Below are 13,846 nucleotides of genomic sequence, written 5' to 3' on the forward strand. Positions count from 1 at the left end.
GACTTCTATGACCTCCCTGAAAAAAACCCCTTACTTTTCTATAGGTGCAGAGCCAAGATTTCTGAAGTCCAAACCCAAAATGTAATCTTGCAGATGGCTAAATTGCCATGCAACCAGAGTTTACATCTGTGAATGTACTGAAAACCATTGAATTGTATACTTTAAATGGATAAATTGTACAGTATGTGGGTTACACCCCCCTGCTGCCCACCAATCACAACTCCACAGCGTTTTTTGCTGGTTAGGGCATGACTGGAAAGAAAGGGATCCTGAAAATTGGAATGGAGACATATGGACAGTTTCTTTAAATTTTTTTTTAATGATTATTTGTTTTTGAGAGAGAGAAAGAGAGAGAGAGAGAGAGAGAGAGAGAGAGAGAGAGAGAGAACAAGTGGGGGAGGGGCAGAGAGAAAGGGAGACACAGAATCGGAAGCAGGCTCCAGGCTCTGAGCTGTCAGCACAGAGCCTGATGCAGGGCTCGAACTCCAGAATGGTGAGATCATGACCTGAGCCGAAGGCGCACACTTAACCGACTGGGCCACCCAGGCGCCCCAGCATATGGGCAGTTTCTGATGAGGACTTCCAACTCTAAATTCTGCAAAGTCTCCTTTGTCAGCAGAAGCACTCCTTTCTTCCCCCATCTGAGGAGGTTAGTTTCCCCTGGTCTCTCCCTATGTGGGTGACCTTCAAGGGACTGTTGATTTCCCTTAGGACCCACCCCTACCATAGACCCTTTCTCAGTTCCATCTACAGTCATTGATGACTTCATCCAAGCTCATAGCTTTAAGTGTCATCTCCATGCTGATGACACAAATTTATAGCTTCAGTTCAGGCCTCCCTCCTGAACTCCAGACTCATAGAGTCAATTGCTGCTTTCAAACGTCTACTTGGATGCCTAGCAGGCATCTCAAAATTAACTTGTCACAAATGAGCCCTTCTAGTTTCCCTCCCCCAACTTAATCCTCCATGCCTAAAATTCCTGCTGTCATCCTTATCCCCTCTCTTCCCCTTACACCCACATCTAAAACATTAGCCGACCCTTCAAAAGTATATCCAGAATTTATGACTTCTCCCGGCCTCCACTGCCATCATCCTGGTCTAAGATCTTATTATCTGTCACCTGTGTTGGAGTCGCCTCCTAACTGGTCTTGTGCTTCTAGCTTTGCTTCTCTTCAGTCTGTCTCCAATACGGAGCCACAGGGATCCTGTCAAAATGCAAGTCAGATCACCGTATTACTTTGCTCAAACCTTGCAATGGCTTCCTGTTTCCTTTAGGGTAAAAACTAGGGTCAGTGCAAGGGCTTGCACGACCCCAGCTGATCTGCACCCCCCTCCACCTCTCTGACCTCATCCTTCTTTGTGCACCCCCTCATCACTGCACTCAGCCACACGGTTGCAGGTGTGATGGACGTGCTGGGTTTACTCCACCTCACGGCCTCTGCTCAGAGTGCTCGTCCCCCAGAGGGCCTCCTGCCTCGCTTCCCAGTGCTTCTCAGGCACTTTGGCGGTGAGACATTCCCCCGCCACCCCACCTGAAACATGTAAAACTCCAAACTCTCTCCACTCTTCATGTTCCTTTCACGTCCCCTGCTTCATGTTTCTTCCCTGTTACTTATCATTCTCCTACATACTCTGTATGGGCAGGGATTTTTGTCTCCCCCCCTTCTACTGCTGTATCCCCAGTGTTCAAAAATTGTGCCTAGCCCATTGTAGGCACCTGATAAAAATTGTAGAATGAAAGAATACAAGTATGCAAGTGCTTAACACGGTGTATAGTAGGTGCTCAATTAAGTTAGCTGTTATTATGTAGCCGGTCCTTTCAACCACAAAGTTAAGAGGTATTCTTCCTTCCTTCCTTCCTTGTTTTCCTCCTACTCCTATATTTGAATAGTCACAAAACTCTACAGGATCCATCTTAGCTTAACCCCTCGTCATTCTTCACCTGGATGATTGCTACAGCCTCCACTCTGAATCCTGTCTTTTTCTTCCTTCTTTTTTTTTTTTTCTTTTTCTAAACATTGCTGCTAGAATTTTGAAATCACAAATCTGACCATGTCAGCTTCCTGTTTAAAATTCTTCAGTGGCTCCCCAGACCTGACGGGATGTAGTTTATACTGTTTCACTTAGTACACAAATCCTTTCCTGATCCGGCCTTCTGACTTCCCCCCGCTTTCTGGCCTCTTTTCCTGAGATTCTTCCTCACACACTTTGGTCCAACCAAGCAGAGCCACTTGGCCCCCCCAAAGGGTAACACATCTCCTTGTTTCTGTATATGTGGTCCCTGCTGCTGCCGTGACCTCTTTCCTTTCTCTTTCTTTAAAAAAAATTTTTTTTAAATGTTTTCTTTATTTTTGAGAGAGAGACAGAGTGCAAGCGAGGGCGGGGGGAGGGCAGGGAGAGAGGGAGATACAGAATCCGAAGCAGGCTCCAAGCTCTGAGCCGTCAGCACAGAGCCCGATGCAGGGCTGGAACCCACCAACCGTGAGATCACGACCTGAGGCAAAGTCGGATGCTCAACCGACTGAGCCACCCAGGTGCCCCCTTCCTTTTTCTTTTTAAAATCCAGCAAATCTCACTCACCTTTCGCATCTCATCTCAAGCCCGCGGGACTCCAGAAATTCTTCCCGGACCTCTGAGTCTGACGCAGTAGCACTTCTCTGCGCTACATGACTATGATCCTGCAGTGGAACCGGTGATGTGTCGGTGGGCCTCCCGCACCGGTGAGTACAAACCTGGGGGGTAGGAGTGGGGCCACACTGCACTTCCATTTCTGTGCCAGCACAGATATGAGGGGGCGGAAGTGTCTGCTGAGCCAGTGATGGTTGTGAGCTAGCAGGTTAAGACTCTGCTACCTTCCCGAGGCTTCCTCGTCTGGAAGAGGTGAGGCAGTTTGGAAGTTGGGATGCAAGACATTCACGCAAGGGGCCTTTAGCGCCTTCTCTTCTCTTGGGGCTGCAGAGTAACCACTTCAGAGAGAAGAGGGACAGGGCTAGGCTCTTAAAACAGCAACAATAAGATACGTACTCCTTTTCCCCTCCCTCTGGATTTGAAAAAAAAAAAAAAAATGTTTCTGATATTTTCTTTGTGCATTTCCTTTCTATTATCCCTTAGTATTTAACAAAGCCTAATGGAAAATTCCAGCCTGCCTTAGCCGTGCTGAAGTAATCCACGAGAAACAGTGTGGGTTCATGATTGAGCTGTAGTATTAAATGGGTAGCCCTGTCCCTCCTGGGGATGGCAGCAATAATCTTTTCCAAACAGAGAAGAATTTTAAGTGCTCCATCACTTGGGAGGGCTTAAGACTTCCCTCTCTTCTTTCACCAAAGAGAAGATAAAATTTACGGTGTGCCGTCCTCCTCACCTACAGATTCGTTCCTGAGCTGAAACCCTGAAGCTTCTGCCTTTTCTTTTCAGAGGCGCTTCCCCCCGCCCCGCCCCCCACCTGGAACAGAAACTCAGTAAATGGTTGGAATGAGGACGTCTTCTGATTGGTTGTCCAGACATAAAGAGGCATTCTGATTGGTCGGTGCCGAGGAAGATGGCGTGGGTGAGGAGTGGAGTGGGAGAGTGGAGACACAAAGGTGATGGAGGGCCTGGAAAGCTCCCTCTTCTCCCAGCGCCACACAAAGGCACGACCGGTGGGGGGCACACGAACACATTACCCAACGGTGCGAATCTCATTCTTTTGAAATTAGTTGTTGTAGGAAAGGGGCAAATATTGAAGCAACAGTTGGAGTGTTTGCAATTACAACTCCCACTGATGAATTTAAGATGGTAAGAGGGTGACAGAGGACATTGGCTCAGAACAGAATGTGAAGACTCTAGTAATAGAGAGAGAGAGATCTGTTCCAGGCGAGGGCTTGGAAGGCATGGAAAACAAAAATAAAACCAAGCAAGCGAAGTGGATAAATGATGGAGAGAGGTAATAACAACCACCTTATAGGGGCTGAGAAAATACCCACATTAATAAATCGTGCAAGACAGATACAGGATGCTGAAAATGAAGGAGAGGGTTGTCTCCAAACAGCCAGTGATGATAGGAAAAGTGAAGATGTTCGAGGCGGGGTGCAAGTGGCAAAAATAAAGTATGATAGAAAAACTAACAGGTCCGAACTTGCCGTTGGTTTTATGTATGGAGCACGTCTATATAGTTTCCTTCCTTTCAAAGTAGCAGGCACTCCTATAAATATTCATCTTCACGTAGCTAGAGGAGAGTGATTTTAAACTCATAAAATTTTAGTGCTGAGGCTTAGAGGCCATCTCTTCCAACCCCCATCAGATTACAGATGAGGATCCTGGGGTCCAGGGAAAGAACGTGATTTGTGCAGGATGGCACTCCCAGACACCATATCCGACCTCTCCTCCAGCATTTTCCCCGTGACGTCAGGAGTTTCCAGGTTTTTAAAGTAAAAAGACTCCACTCTTAACGTCGGATACGTAGAACATTCTCATATGGTCAAAGCTGTACTTTTAGTATCTACTGATTACAAAACATATATCCAGTAGTGATAAAAGGCTACCATAATTCAATAAAACTTATAAAGTACACTGCATTGTATTAGTCACAACAACATCCACATCCATTTGAAAACGCATAGTGTATCTATAGTTTTCTCTCTAGGCAGCTTGGTGTTCAAATGGTCCATAACCTGAGGCCTCCCAGAGATGGCAGCTTCTGGGTTGGGATCAGGACCCTGCACCAGGGTGAAGTGGCTCTTCCCAAGCCAAGAATAGAATGAAATAATCCTATCCTCTTAAGAATAAAGAAGGTATTAAGTGAAACCAATTACCTTATTTTGAAAAGAATTTTCAACAGACCTTGGGTACTTTCAGACCACAGATGAAGAGGGTCTTATTATGGAAGCCTGGCCCAGGGCTTTGGTCTTGGCAGGATCATCACCAGGAGCTTCATCGGCGAGTGAATTGAGATGAAAGCAGAGCGGAGGGGCAAGTTCTGCCTTTCTGTCTCTAGAGGTGGGAAGGAGAGTCATTCTGAAGTCAGAGAAACTCAAAGTGCTACAGCTCAGTTCTGGGAACAGGAGGAAGGTTGGTGGGGGTGGGGTGGGTGGGGTCGGGGAAGACTGCAGGCCACCGTGATCTGCAGACCAGGAGACTGCTGAGTCTGGGGAATCTGTGGGTCACACAGGTGGAGATACCCCCGGCAGAGACCTGACTGCACGGCTTGATTCAAAAAGTGCCTGTTCCTAGCCACAACCCTAGCAAGCAAGAACGTAGCAAGCCATCAGAAACCTCAACAGGGATAATCCATGTGAAGTGCTCAACACTGTGTCTGGGCCTCGTAAAAGGGGCTTATTACATGGCGACGATGATTATCAATATTTTCAACATTATTACTTTGGAAGTGCAAATCACACAAAAGGTTGAAAATAGTGGGGTGTCGTAGGAAAATTAATTAGAGTGTGAAATCTCCCAAGATGGCGTCTAAAACAATTAGAATCGTGCCACTGGTTTAGAGAGAGAAGCCTCCTCCCACCTCAGTGTAGTGACTGAGCCTGGAGCTGTGGCCAGGGCACGGAGGATGAATGTGGACATTGACATCTGCCAGGGGTGACCAGGCTGCCTCCACTAGGGTGACAACAGTTGCCACCAACACAGGGGGGCAAGCCCCGAGACAGGCAAAATGTGGCCTGGGACCCTGTGTGGAGAAGAGGGAGGAAGAGCTCCTGGGATTTGGCTGTGGGGGAGTCAGGAGATTATTTTGTCACCACTTAGTCTCATTTATTATTACCCATTTCCTTGCCTTCAGGTGCCAGTGAGGGGGACATTTGCCGGCAAATGACATTGACGTCATAACAGAAAAATATAGATATGACCGTGATCCAGAAGAACTAAGCTTCACTGGTAGAAAGAAGGCATGGTTTGGTAGTTTGAATTTTCAAAAATTGTCAGTTTCATTTTAGAGAATTAAAATTGCATATACGTAGCAAAAAAAAAAAAAATAATAACCCTCTTTAAAATTTCAAGGGGAGCTTTAAAAACCTCACACCCGATTGAGTTTATTCATTCTCTGGGGTGGGGAAAGCTCTTTTTCCGAGAACGGTTTAATCCATGAAACTGGCTGTTACAGTCCCGGTTGGAGGATACAATTTTCTACTTAATTTGACCAAATGATAGAACAGGTTTCATGGAATTTGGCAAATTTTCCTCTGGAGGTTGTCATTTTTAATTTTTGTGATCTGAAAACAAGGAAGTATAAATGACAATATCCACCAGTGAGAACGCATTGTTTGCAGAAATTGGTTAATTTGAGGAGGCTCAGACGATATGTTCTTCCAGAAATTGCTCAGAATGGAGGCTGGTCCATCTTTGAAAAGCTTGGTGACGTGGGAAATGTAGCATTTTGAAGGCCTTTTTGATGCACTGTGTCCAAGGTTTATTACGAGAGGAAGAAAGTATGTTAACACATTGGTATTTTCAGGTGACATCAACACCAATTGTCTAGAGAATGACAAGGCTCAGCACATCATATAAAGACATGGGTCATGGGGTGCCTGGGTGGCTCAGTTGGTTAAGCGGCCGACTTCGGCTCAGGTCATGATCTCGCAGTCCATGAGTTCAAGCCCCGCGTCGGGCTCTGTGCTGACTGCTCAGAGCCTGGAGCCTGTTTCAGATTCTGTGTCTCCCTCTCTCTCTGACCCTCCCCCGTTCGTGCTCTGTCTCTCTCTGTCTCAAAAATAAACGTTAAAAAAAAAAAATTTAAAGACATGGGTCTTCCGATGGCAAGACTCTCGAGTAGAAATGCATCCTAATGGGGACAAATGGGTGTTAATAAATAGTCTGGAACAGGTGCTTCACAATAAATTGGGCTATTACAAAGCCTGATCAGGATGCCAGACCGGTGAGGACAGAAAATGTTTCTAATCCTTCCACATCACACCCAGGGAGGGAAGCTGGCCCAGGAGGGACTTGCTGTGGAAAATAATTTGTACATTTTTCTCATCTACCAAAATTTTCAAAACTTTGTCATTCTGGGGTCTACTCTTTGGACCAACAGCTTCTCCCATGACTCAGCCTGTCCTTAGCCATGATGTCACTGCAGACTTCAAGGGCTCTGTGTCTCCTGGAAGGCCCAGTTGGTGTCCCAGACCTGTCAGTAGCTCTGATGAGCTACTTCTGTCCTCTTGAAGAATCTTAACAGACATTGGGATTACTGTCTGTTATAATTAATCGTACATGTTAACTTGACTGTGCCATGGAGTGCCCAGATACTTGGTCAGATATTATTCTAGGTGTCTCTGTGAGGGTGTCTTTGGGTAATATTAACATTTGAATTGTTAGAATGAATAAAGCAGATTGCCCTCCCTAAAGTCAGTGGGCTTCATCTAATCAGTTGAAGGACCACATAGAACTAAAAGATTGACCCTCTATTGAGCAAGAAAGAATTCTTCCTGCCTGCCTGGCTTCAAATTGGGATATCAACTTCTTTTTTTGGCCTTTGGACTTGAACTGAAACATCCAGTCTTCCTGAGTCTTGAGGCTGTGGCCTCCAGATTGGAACTTATACGATTGGGTCTCCTCGATTTCCGACTTGCTGGCTCACTCCATAGGTCTTGGAACTTGTCGGCCTCCATGACTGCACGATCCAATTCCTTGTAATGAATTGCTTTCTCTACATACGTGTACGTGCACATCCTATTGGTTCTGTTTCTCGGAAGGACTCCGACGAATAAAGTGTCCGCCATCCAATTCTCCTCTCTGGTTTTGGGAGGTTCCCAGTACATTAGTCAGAGTCTTTTGGAGAAACAGAACCAATAACACATATATATACAGGAAGAGATTTATTATGAGGAATGGAATTGGCTCACATAATCGCTGGGGTTGAGAAGTCCCATGATGTGCTGTCTGCAAGCTGGAGGCCCAGGAGAGCTGATGGTGTAATTCAATCTGACTCTGAAGGCTGAGCCAAGGTTGCTGAAGGTATAGATTCCACTCTAAGTGTGAAGGCCTGAGAGAGACCCAGGAAGACTGAGAACAGAAGACTGATGTCCCCGCTCAAGCAACCAGGCAGGATGGGCTGAGTTCTTCCTTCCTCACCCTGTTGTCCTATTCAGGCCCTTGGTGATGCCCACCTATGTAGGGAGGGCAAATCGCTTTACTGAGTTCCACCGATTTTAATACTAATTTCATCTAGAAACATCCTCAGAGACACACCCAGAAATAACGTTTAGCCAAATATCTGGGCATCTCGTGATCCAGTCAAGTTGACACATAAAATTAACCATCGCACCCAGCGAGTATCATCTTGGTGGGAGCAATGCCCCATTTTCTGCTGCAGAAAACCCATAACTGGGTGCTGTCTCTCCCCGCACCTTGGCTGCAAGTTCAGGCACAGGACAGTGCTGGGCCAGTCAGGTGCTCCTGCCTGCCACTTTGGATCTGGAGAAGGTGAGTTAAGAGGAAGGGACAGCTAAAGCTCACTTCCAGTAGCATCAGAGAGTAGCTGATAGAGGATGCTTGTCCTGGCTGTCTGGATGTGCTTAATGTCTTCTCATTTTTAAAGCCTGGTTCTCCCATCACCTGTGGGTTCTAAAAGCTCCCTGTATCTTTCCAGCAAACGTCCTTCCCAACTGAAGATTGAAAGTCGGTCTCTGTGACTTTTGTAACCAAGAACTCCGACTGGTACAGAGTTGAGGCATGTCTGCCTTTTAGCCTGGACACTTGGCACCAAGATAACTCTTATTTCTGTTCTGTGTCATGTATAAAATTACAGGCAGATGCCTCCAACTGCAATTGAATGAGTGAGCCAGGGGCGGGGGTGCTGAAGCCAAAGGTAATAATAACACCAACGACGGTGACTGAGCCCTTCTCACGTGCAAGTACTCTGCCATGAGCTTCTCTTGCATTGTCTCTCCTGGCTATCGCTACAACTGCCCGTGGTTCGTAGTGTTATGACCTTCACTTTGCAAATATGGAATCTGAAATGAAAAGATTAAGGAATTTGCATAAGTTTGTACTGTCTGAAGCAGCAGAACTGGAATTCAAACTCAGAACAGTCAGGAGTATCGGAGTCTGGAGTCTGTGCCTGCAAAGGTGTAACTAGTGTGGTGGGTGTAGTGAGACTCTGCGAGTCCCATCTGGAGGGACTGGAGGAGGAATGCAGAGGGAGGAGGTAGGGAGGCAGCCAAGAAGGATAAGGGCCAGGCATGTTGATAAGGGCCATCTTAGAGTCTGCTCTGGTGTTTCTTGGCCACCGTATTCAGGCAACACAATCGAGGGCAGATTAAGCAGAAAGGGCTTCACTACAGGGTATTACTTAGCTTGTAGATTCCCAGAAGGGGCTCAAGTCATGCTTGGAGGCTACAAATCCACGAATTATGCTGCCACGGGAAATAACCAAACAGAACTCTGGACTGTTCTGGGAAACCTATTGCTGCCCTTGCTGGCCACCCAGCACCTCTGATGCTAGCCACAGGAACCATCGTCCCTGCTGCTCCAGAAAAGCCAAGCCCAATCCCTCTGCCACCACCCTCACTGGGAGATCCGATCTCCTAGAATGTGGCTACTGACCCCCGTTGTCCCCTTTGCCTTCCGAGTCTCCTGTAGGTGTCCTGGCTTGGAGGACCTGGGGTGCATATGGAATGCTAGCTGCAAAGAATCTGCAAAATGTAGTCTTTAGGTTTTTGGTCTCTTTGGTTCAGGAAGGCACCTTACAAGAAGGTTGGAGTGGGGGCACCTGGGTGGCTGGGTCAGTTAAAGGACTTCAGCTCAAGGTCATGATCTTGCAGTTTGTGGGTTCGAGCCCTGCGTCGGACTCTGTGCTGACAGCTCGGAGCCTAGAGTCTGCTTCAGATTCTGTCTCCCTCTCTCTGCCCTCCCCCCACTCATGCTCTGTCTCTCTCAAAAATAAATAAACTTAAAAAAACAAACAAGGAGGTTGGAGTTGCTGCCGAATGGTATTGTTATTGATAACAGCATGTTCTCAGACCTACTGCCCTTCATACACAAAATGGGTGGGAGGTCCTTACTCCCAGTTAATATCCTACAACTTCGCATCTGGAAGGGATCTCAGAAATCACCTAGAACAGAAGTTTTCAAACTCTGGTTTGCAGATCCTTGGGGTTCCTGGCGGGATGTTACCAGCACCGTGATCAAAGAAGGATGTAGGAGAAGGGCAGAGCAAACGGCAAGATTTTATAACTGCCCAGCTCTGTGTTCCAGGTTTATGTTAAAAAAAAAAAAAAATCACAAGTCATCGGCTAATCGAACTTCTTTTTCCTGATGAGAAAACAGGGATTCAGAGATGCAAATACCTTATCCATGGTCACAGATGCCAGCCAATGCTAAAACTGAGACCCAAACAAGTACTTCTCCTTCCTCTCCTGCGCCATGATATCTGAAGGTGTGTTCCTTCAAAATTGCTGAGGATTCAAGGCTTTCTGGGTCCAGCACAGGTGGTGATACTGACCTTATCTCAGGCTGAATATCACTGCCCCGGAGAAGTCAGCCTGGATCCATCATCCCAAGCCCGTCATTCTCGTGTCACAGGGCAAATGGAGACTTCGGAGTGAGATCACCTGAGTTCAGCCCCACCTGGGTCTCTGTCTCCTTATCTGTTTGTTAAGTGGGCCTATTAATTCCATTCTCCCATACTGTGTGAAGGGGAAAGGAGAGAATGACTAAAATTTGGACCTAAACTTGAGCACAGGTCTCCCCTGGCCAAACTGCTGTAGAACTTGTAATCCTTGCCTTGGTATTTTGAAGCTTCTGGAAAGAACAGCCATGAATGTGAGGTCTGAAGCTCTTCCTGAGATCCTTAAACTGAGCTCCTTTTTTTAAAAAAAATGGTGCTTTCATTCTGTATTCTGAAGGAAATAATAATAAATGTAAATTGCAGAAAAAGTAGGAAATATGGTAATCGCAAAGAAGAAAATGGAAAAAAACACCGCGATCTCATGATCCAAGTATTAATATTACTAATATCTTGGCATGCATTATGCCAGACTTTTTAATATTCAAATTTTTATATTATAATTTATGCTGCTTGCAACCTGCATATTTTCACTATAAATATTTTATGAACATTTTCATATTTTAAGTGTTGTTATATAAGATGATTTTTTGCCATATGTTCTCTTTTAATTTTGATTTGAGACCTTTTCTTTCCTAATGTAAGCGTTTAGGGCTATAAATTCCCTCTTAGCACTGCTTTTGCCGCATCCCACAAATTCTGGTATGCTGTATTTTAATTTTCATTCGGTTCTATATATTTCTTACTTCCTTTTTTGAGATCTTTTAATTTTGCTAACTAGTCTTTTTAATTACAACATGAATTTATTCACGTGGTAAGACCATTCAGACAGCATACGACTGTTCAATAAAAAATCTTTCGGGGCGCCTGGGTGGCTCAGTCGGTTGAGAGTCGGACTCTCGATTCCAGCTCAGGTCATGATCTCATGGTTCCTGAGACGGAGCCGTCAGCCCGTCTCTGCGCTGGCAGTGTGGAGCCTGCTTGGGATTCTCTCTCTCCCTTATTCTCTGCCCCTCCCCCCTCCAAATAAATAAATAAACTTAAAAAAAAAAAGTCTCTCATCCCATATCCCAGCTCTTTTCGCCAAGGTAACCGTAATGAACGGTAATTTTGTGCGCGTGACAGCAATCCTCCACTTACACACAGGTCTGTTTGCGTATGTGTGTGAGACAACGCATTTCATGTCTTATCTTTTGTTGGACAGACAGGAGCACAACACACACACTGTGTGCACCTCAGCAATGTGGTAGAATGCTTACAAAGATGGTCCCAATTATTCTCTTCCTTCTCATATTTCCTCTTGCAACTAGACTTTGAAGCTATTCCCATCAAGGGAGGGGGGCTATTTCCCTACCCCTTGAATTAGGGTTTGCTTTGGCCATTAGAATGTGATGGAAGTTTTGGTGTGTTAGTTCTCACTCCAAGCCTTGAGAAGCCTTGCTGGCCTCTCCTGTCTTGTGAAATTCTGCCACTGCCATGTGAGCAAGCTCGGGCTAGCCTGTTGAAAGTCCACACGGGGGGTTATTGTCCCAGCCATGTCAATCCTAACCCAGCCTACACTGGCTGACCACCAAACATGTGAGCGAACGCCCCCAAGATCAGCAGAACTGCCTACCCAACCCACGTCTGACTACAGGGTCAACCGGAAGTCAGCCTAACAAAAACAAATGCTCACTGCTTTAGGCCACTGCGTTTTGGAGCAGTTTCTTATAAGCAATAGCTAACATTACAGAGATGCCTTCCTATCGGTGCATTAAATAAACTAACATGTGCAAAGCACAGTGCCTGGCTCAGAGTAAGCTCTAAAAAATGTCAGCTATAATTATCACTATAAACGATAATGCCTGTGAAGTATTCTTTTGTATGGAACGGAACACCTTTATTTATTTAGTTAGTCTTCATTTGTCAACATTTATATTATTTCCACTTTTTTTTTCCTGCTAGATACACCGAAATCAATCTCGTATATCCATTTTGTCTATTAATGGAAAGAATTCTTAAAATTTTAATTCCTGGATCAAAGTACAGTTGACCCTCGAGCAACATGGGGATCAGGGGCACTGACCCCCATGCAGTCAAATGTCTATGTGTAGCTTTGACTCTATGAGAACTTAACTACTAACAGCCTACCGTTGACTGGGAGCCTTCCCGATAACACAACCAGTCAATTAACACACCCTTTGTATGTTATATGTATTATAGACTGTGTTCTTACAATAAAGCCACCTAGAGAAAAGAAAATGTTATTAAGAGAATCGTAAGGAAGAGAAAATACGTTTACAGTGTGGCACTGTTTATGCCAGAAAATAAAAATCCTCTTATAAGGGGACTCGTGCAATTCAGACCTATATTGTTCAAGGGTCAACCGTATATGCACATTTTAAATGATGAGGGATAGTAAGGATTTGTCTTCCAAAGAAGTTACTCAATTTGTTTCCACTGACAGTGTATGAAATCACTATGTCTCCTCACCATCACCAGCCCCAGTATTATTTTAATGACTGCATAATAGTGTCTCATAATATGTGCTATAATGTATTTAACCAGTCTCCATTGTTGAACGTTAGATTGTTTCCTTCTCCCCCCACTGTTATAAACAAGACTGTGGTGAATATTCCAGTAGATAAATCTTTTCACACATTCATGATTATTCCCTAAGGATAAATTCCTCGAAGTAGATTTCTGAGTCACAGGATTTACACATTTTAAAGAGTTTTGAATGTATAATACCAAATTATTCCTCAGAAAAATTACACCAGATTACTCAAATGCAGCGTTTACAAAAAAAAAAAAAAAAAAAACTTCATTACAGAAAATTTCCAAAATATACAAAAGATTAGAGAATACTACAGTGGCTCCCCACGTATAGCTATCACTCAGACTCAGGAATGATCGATTTATGGCCAATCTGTTTCATCTGCTACTCCCCAGTTTGGCTAATTATTTTGGATCAGATCCAAGAGCCATTTTCCATGTACCTGTATTTGAGCCCTTGAGGATTCAGAAGACACAGGAAAGGGTGTCTTTTCAGAGGGGGTCCATGGTGGGATTCTTGTGTGATCACAGCCCAAAGCCCCGGATCGGGGAAGGGTCTTGCTGAGGTGCACCGGGATCTTCTCGGATGTATTGTGCTTATTCTCTGTCCCCATGGACCCTGGTCCCGCAGGAAAAGACTAACCCAGCTCACTCCTGAGGATTCCCAGGGTTTCCGGAATCTCTAGTTCCTAGTCACGTTATTCTTCATTTGGAAAAAACAGAGGGAGATAATGTAATCCGTCGGTGGCTCATGTAAGAGCAAATATTGTGATTTGTGTTTACAGTGATTGCAGCTGAGTAAGAGGCCCTTGCTTGGCCTCT

The 13,846-nt window shown here is 45.2% G+C and overlaps 1 long non-coding RNA gene across 1 annotated transcript; it reads right to left on the minus strand.

Annotated features, from left to right (window-relative positions):
• Positions 1-6,718: 6,718 nt before the first annotated feature.
• Positions 6,719-13,762, minus strand: LOC109272096 (uncharacterized). Its single transcript, XR_002082285.1, has 3 exons — positions 13,468-13,762; positions 8,832-8,936; positions 6,719-6,766 (listed from the first exon to the last, which is right to left on the minus strand). It is a non-coding gene; the product is annotated as an uncharacterized LOC109272096 (long non-coding RNA).
• Positions 13,763-13,846: the final 84 nt, after the last annotated feature.

This window comes from Panthera pardus, unplaced genomic scaffold (assembly GCF_024362965.1).
Source record: "Panthera pardus isolate Hobbes unplaced genomic scaffold, ASM2436296v1 HiC_scaffold_11, whole genome shotgun sequence".
In the NCBI taxonomy this organism is placed as follows: Eukaryota; Metazoa; Chordata; class Mammalia; order Carnivora; family Felidae; genus Panthera; species Panthera pardus.